This window comes from Corvus moneduloides, chromosome 1 (genome assembly GCF_009650955.1).
Source record: "Corvus moneduloides isolate bCorMon1 chromosome 1, bCorMon1.pri, whole genome shotgun sequence".
NCBI lineage: Eukaryota > Metazoa > Chordata > Aves > Passeriformes > Corvidae > Corvus > Corvus moneduloides.
Genome location: NC_045476.1, coordinates 108644983 through 108651692, shown reverse-complemented (window position 1 = coordinate 108651692; position 6710 = coordinate 108644983). Strand labels below are relative to the sequence as shown.

Sequence of the window (6710 nt, the reverse complement as noted above, 5' to 3'; positions counted from 1 at the left end):
CTTGGCAAACCTCCTCTGGAATTCGGAAAGGGTTTTCCAGCTCGACTTAGTCATTTTCTCCCAAATGTCTTGGCATAACTGATCACTCAGGAGTGACATATGGTAGAAACATGCTCTAAGGGACAAGTCTCCCGGATGGCGCACAGCACCACACAAGATAGACAGATGGTGGCTTATTCAACCTTGGAAAAAGTTTAATCCTACATATTGGCACGTCGGCCTGGGTACTGAGAGAGAGGCACACACATGCCTGTGAAATCTGAGGCAAAGCTTTTGTGAGTTTGCTTGCTGTTACTGGAAGAACTAGAAAGATTGGGCTGATACTATACCCAACGAGTATCTGCAAAATTATGGCCTCAATATGCTATCCAGAAAAAGTGATGTTCCCTAGAAAAGGGCAACTCCAGAGATAGCAGAACAATGCAGAGAATAAAATTTGGTGAACTGCTCACAGCTATTTCTAGACAAAAACATGCTTATTCAACAAAGCTGTTGAGAACTTATTCAACAATAGGTGTTGATTAATTGAAGTGTCTAGTAGGAGAAAAGGGTATTTTATGTTTTTTGTGGTTTTAGTTCTGTTTCAGGAGTTGCTACTGGCTTTGTGAGGTGTATTAGCACTTCATAGCAGGGAAACTGTAACCTTTCTCTTTGGTAGGTTCTAACAAAAAGTTACAAATTCCCTGATGGTGAGTTTAAATTTATACCAGAAAATGCAAACTGTACATTGCAAGTTTTTGCGGTTTTTTTTAACTAAGGAGAGGAAATAATGCCTTTCACTCTAATATCTTCATGTTTAAGACAGTGAAGAGAGAGACAGAGTATTTGATGTAGAAAAAGAAATCTGCCAAGTAGCAATTATTTGCTTGCTTGATTGATTGATTGAACTTCTGGAGTCAGGGCCGTTTTCTGTAAGGACTTTGAAAATACTGACCCATTGAGAAAGGATTGCCTGCCAAGCGTTTTTCCCCCCACTTTCTTTTTCTTGTAGATCGCACTCAGCATTCACAACTGGGAGGAAAAGGAAGACTCTTCTGACTCTCTGGACTTCAAGGATATCATCATGTTGTATTGGATGAGCTTAAGCTAGACAAGACTTCTTTCTAAAACACTTCGAGAAAGGTAAATGTAATTCAAACAAACCAATCTTTTTCCAGTCAAGGAATAGGTTGGTCAAATGAATCACATTCTGGTAACATTTCAACCATACTACACCACATCGTCATCTATTGGATACATGTTTTAGGTGTTGATGTGTTTGTATAGATACATATCCATATATATTTCTATAGCTAAACCTTACTAGTAATTTTTAGATGTTAAAAGATTTTGATTTGTCAATCCTTGTATATTTCATGGAAATGTACTAGTTTTCAGGTGAAAGAGGTGGGGAAGGAAGAGGAAAGAGAAGGGAGATTCCCACAGTAGCCAGCATATTGGTAATTACTTGCATGGATGTGGAAGACCCAGTTAATGTTTTTGTTCTGCCTAATGAGTAAAATTACTTGAAAATGAGATCCTAGCTAGTGAACTATAAAGTCAAATGACTCAAGCAGCATTGATTGACACATACATTTAAAATATGGTGTGGTTTGAGAGACCCAGAGGGAGCTGCAAAGGGAGAGACCAATTCAATAACCTGTTGTTTAGGATATGCATTGAAGAAGTAAGAGATGTCAAATCCTTACATTCAGCTGAGGGTGCTCTTGTGTAATATAAAGATCTGCTTACTTTTGTGCTAGTATAAACAAAGATTTGCTCTTCCTGTGGGTATGAATACCTGTCAGGTATTTTTTTGTCACCCTTTTCTTTCTTTTGCTGCGTGTCATTGTGACAAATGCTGACCATAGACAGCCAAGCCTGAAGGCCCACAGTAGTTGTTGCAGAACTAGTGTGCTCTTTCCATTTTATCTTTTTTATCTACTATTACCAATTACTATAGGACTAAATAAATAAAAATTTTAATAAGTCTATTTTATGCCCAAGCACACAGTCAGAAAAATATGACAGACATCAATTTACTCTATGTCTTGACCCTACAAGAGTTTCTCACACACTTCACAGAAGCAGTGAGTATTTTTGTGGCCCATCCAGCCCTCTGTGACAGAGTCCTGCCTCAGTGACAGGAAGCAGGCCTGTGGGCCTTACAAACACCATATATTTGTGAGAGAGAGAGCTACAATCCGATGAGATGATTAAAATTTTGCATATCCATAGCTGACACCTTTTTTACCCAGATCTGAAGTTCAGACTTAGAAATACTTCAGTCCCTTGAAATTTTAGGTCATGCTTCATAGAATTGCTGTTTTCATAATTTATAGGCTAAGTGTGATCATATCATTGTTGAGTCGCTGCGCGTCAGTGTGTGTGAATCAGCCATCTGCTGTCAGGGCTGAGTCTTGTATCTCCCTGGCCAGTGACAGGGGAGGTCATTATACCATGACAAGACTCTGTCAGATGGGAATGGTTCAAGGTAACACCATGGCTGTGTCCAAAATAAAAGCCACTTCTGCGTAAATGACATTTAGAGGACTGAGATGGAGAACGAGGAGTTTTAACAGAGGAATGGAGACTTTGTGAAGACAGAGGTGTGAAGGGTTTGCATGTTTGAGAGGAAAAAAGGCTGGCTTTTGTAGCAGGGTTTTGAGTTATTTGTGGAACCAGATAAGGAATAGAGAAACTGTCTACACAGGAGAAAAGCAGACTTCAAGATCTGGAAGAGAAGCGGTATCTAGTCCTTAGGTCACTGACCTAAGAGTGGTAAGGAAGCAGATACAAAATGCATGTGGTCTTGTTTTATTTTGTCTAGACTTGCATACTTTGTACACTTCCCAAGTGGAGAGTGATTTGGTATTTTGGAACTCGTACAAAGCTTCTGCATGTTTTGCTTCAACCAGTGAATGTCCTGGAAACCCAGCATACCCTCAAGGTTAGATCCTTGTGTTAAACTGGCTGTAAAATTTGGGAAGGATGTGGGTTAGCACTGACGGGTTCCTGTGCCATCTTGGTCTGCCAGGTCCTGTTTCTTTGGAGATACAGTAATCAATACCAAAGAAAAATAATGCAGAAACTAAGAAAATTATTTGACAGGAAATAACTGATTCAAACCGTCAGAGACCAAAGATGGTTGAGAAAAGCAGCAGACACAACTGTATGTGCAGCAGTGGGGATTTTACCATACTAGCTCCTGCAAATTGCTGCCAGGTTGTTGAGAGCTGAAGTTAAGGTTGAGCTGAAACATTAAAAATTAGGACTAAGATACCTTGCTGCAGACCTCATGGAATACTTTAGGCTTATTAGCTGCAGCTGATTCAGAAATGTACTCTCAACAGGTGTAGCCAAACAGGAGGAAAGAACAATTTAAAAATCCTCATTTATGCATTAATCCAGTGGTAGGAAAATGCAAAGTTGTAATTTTCTTCTATACTTCCTCTCCCTTTTTGTTGGGAGAATTTTTTTTTAGGTACTAATTTCTAATTTAGTACTTAGTCTCCTTTCTTTCTCCTCCCCCCCAAAAAATCTCCTCAGACCCTGATGGTTTAAAAATGATACCATGCAGGATTGATATAACTGTGTGTAGGTTGTGATGTGCATTGGAGGCGTGATGTACCTCTCTTAAAATCTTAAAAGCAGGTAAAGCTGAAAACGGCTACGTTCACTTTTATGCTGTCTATCCCCCTTTGTTCTCTCTCCCTCCCCCTTCTGCTTGTGCTCACTTGCTCTCTCTTTAGTATAACACAGTTGAACAGCAGTGAAGTGTAAAATGTGCTTTTGCCAAGGTCAGTTTCTTGTGATTGCTCGCCTGTGGCAACTTATGCCAGTTGCAACAGACTGAGTCTCAGCAGTCCGCAAAGTCACACTGGTGCTTATGCAGAGGACACCCAGTGTAGGTTATAGTAACTGTAGTCTGGAATAGCCTGCGATGCTGCTGAATTTTAGCTGCTTTATTTAACTCTTCCGATCTAGCTTGTGCTTGCTTCAGTGGTTTGGAGTCTGTGCCATGAAACACTGGGTTGTTCTGGTTCTCCAGAGACCCTTGAGGAGGATTTTGGGTGGATTAAATTCTTGTTGTTGGAGGTTGTTTCTTTTCTTATAGTGGATGGCTCAAATTTTAGAATTTCTCATAAATGAAGAGAAGATAAAGCATCATGAATACATGCATCTTGTAAATATTATATAGTTTTTTGTGACTGGCTGATTTTTGGGGGAAGGTAATATAAAAAATGCCCTATTTACATTGACACGAGAAATTTTTTATCTACATAGGAAGAAGTACTATGGAAAATTTTAAGAGGTAGTTTTTAAGCAAGAATTTAAAAGATGAGGAGACACAGTCTTTAAAAAGTGTTGTGCGCACTCATAAGCATAGAATAATTTTTTGCTTAGAAAATAAAAATAATTTTGAATCCTGAGATAAGGGAATGAATGTGAGATTCCAGAACATTCACTTCAGGAGATAAGATTTGTTGGATCCCATTTTGTTGTATACACTGGATTGGCTACCACCATGTGGTACCCAGTGGAAATAGAGATAAGGGACCTCTACTTTCATACTCCTTTCTCACATATGAGCAAACGTATCCCTTTATGGAAAAATGTATTTAGAACAGAAAAGCATGGACTTCCTGTATTGTTTGCTTATTTGTACTATCAGCAATATACTGAATTTTGTTTTCGTTCTGGAAATATTTACTTTTGGAAGGAGCATTTAGCTCTTGAGCTGTGTGATAGTGACTTTGAGGTTACCTGTCTGGCAGGACTGACCAGTAGAGAGGCAGTAGTAAATCTTGGTGATCAACTGAAGGGCTAGAGTTGAACTTCAGTGACTTCAATGAAATTCAAAATTTCATTGCTTAAACTTTATTATGCATTTGATTAATTTTGAAAATATGTGTTGCTGTATTCTCTCCCATGTTTGCTTTGGAATGATTCCTGAGCCACAAGTAAAATAGTGGCTCAGCAATTCAGACTTGTCCTGTAAACACCCTTGCATAAAGCACACAGGAATATTCCTGTTGTGGTCACTGAAACTCCCCACAAAACAAGGTGAAGTGCTTAATCTTGTATTTTCAGTTTAGTCTTGCTTTCAGGCTTGCAAGGAGTGTTTTTCCTCAAGGAATGTGTTACTTGTTGCTTTTTTGCCTACATGGAGGACAGTTAAATTAGTATTTTGTTTCAAGACTGACATTTGCTTGTATGTTTTCATAACTTATATAATTCCATTGCTAATCCAGCCCCTTCCCTTTGCTTTTAATAACTTTTGTATTGGCCCAGCTCTCATGGAAGAATATACTGTGAAAGCTGTGTTCAAGACTTTGTGAAGATTGATCTGTCTACTCCCCTTTAAGCTGGAAATTCATGGTAGAAATGAGCAGTGTTTGGTGTGTTTGTGCTGTGGTATATAGGCCTGTAGTACTTGCAGTGATTAGTGTTGTCTTCTAACTGTTAGAGCAACAGTGGAAGTGAGTGTTCCCTGTAGGAGGGAACAGCTGTACTAGAAGAAGCTAGTCTTCAGTCAGCTGAGAAATGAGCAAATGGGTGTTCTTGGGTGAGGTAATACAGAAAGGTTGCATTGTCTGTGCTTATCAGAACCTGTCACATTAATTTCCTTTTATCTTAAGGACCTTGTGGAAAGGAAAGAACTCTTCAGGCACCACAGTTTTTTTTGGAACATTCCTAATGACGTCCCTGCAGCGGGCTGCTGCTGCATGCTCTGAGGATTTCCTCATCAGTACGTTCAACATGAGTGAGCAGTTGACAGTTGAGATGGAAGAAATCTTCACAACCCCCTGAACCCATTCAGATCTCCGTGCTGAGCTCTCAACCAATTTTTAAAAATTCATTAGAACTTCACTATTTCTCACATTCTCACCTCCTGGATTCCGGGTGATAACAGAAATGCATTGCTGCACACATTAAAGGTAGATGTTGTGGGGGGTTTTGGACGAGTGAGATTCCAGATTCCTTGAAATCTTGCAAGATTCGCAACCTAATTTTTCTTTTCACTCATGGGTAGAGGTCTGAAGGCTCGTTAAGGGATTTGTTCATACAGTTCCTACGAGTTTTATAGGGAGTTCTCCAAGTCAGTGTCCTGGTGAGCTTAAGAACATTTACTGAGCTAAGACAGGTGTGCTGGAAATAAGGATTTAACATATGGTTAGAATCTTTCATAATGCTCTTGCAACTTTCCCTTTCTGAAGGCAATCACTCCACTCTTGTAGAAGTAGTGGAGTGCCTACCTACTCATTGCTTTATTAATTTTATTAGAAACAAACTAGGGAAACGAGCAGTGAATTTGTGTTGTGCAGCAAAACATTTCTCTTTTTTTTTTTTTTTTAAACTCAGTATTTGTCCTGGTTTTCTTGGCAACAGTAGTAGTATCTCATATCATTAAGTGTTCTGTTCACATTCCATGGAGCATCTGAGGACTAGGAGCCAGGTAAAGAGAAGTCAATAAATAAATTTAGACAGATACAACATTCTCAAGTTCCTTATAAAAGCCATTTATTCCAAATACTGCATTAATCTGAGGGAGCAGTAACTATGTAGCAGTTATCACACATACGTCCTTGGAAGACGAAGGAGAGACCAGCTGATAAATCATGGGGGTTTTATTGTTTCCCCTTTTAATGGCAAGTTTATCTTTAAGCTTCTAACAGCTTTTAATAGATCTCAATTTTACATTTCGGTTATGATGAGACAGCATGATT

The 6710-nt window shown here is 39.1% G+C and overlaps 1 protein-coding gene across 1 annotated transcript in view; it reads left to right on the top strand.

The window, feature by feature from the left end:
- The first annotated feature begins 991 nt into the window (after window positions 1-991).
- Window positions 992-6710, top strand: part of LDLRAD4 (low density lipoprotein receptor class A domain containing 4) — a 239603-nt gene continuing 233884 nt past the window's right edge. Inside the window, exon 1 of the mRNA XM_032121422.1 lies at window positions 992-1122. The gene's annotated coding sequence lies outside the window, so the exon portion shown is untranslated. The remainder of the gene's footprint in view (window positions 1123-6710) is intronic.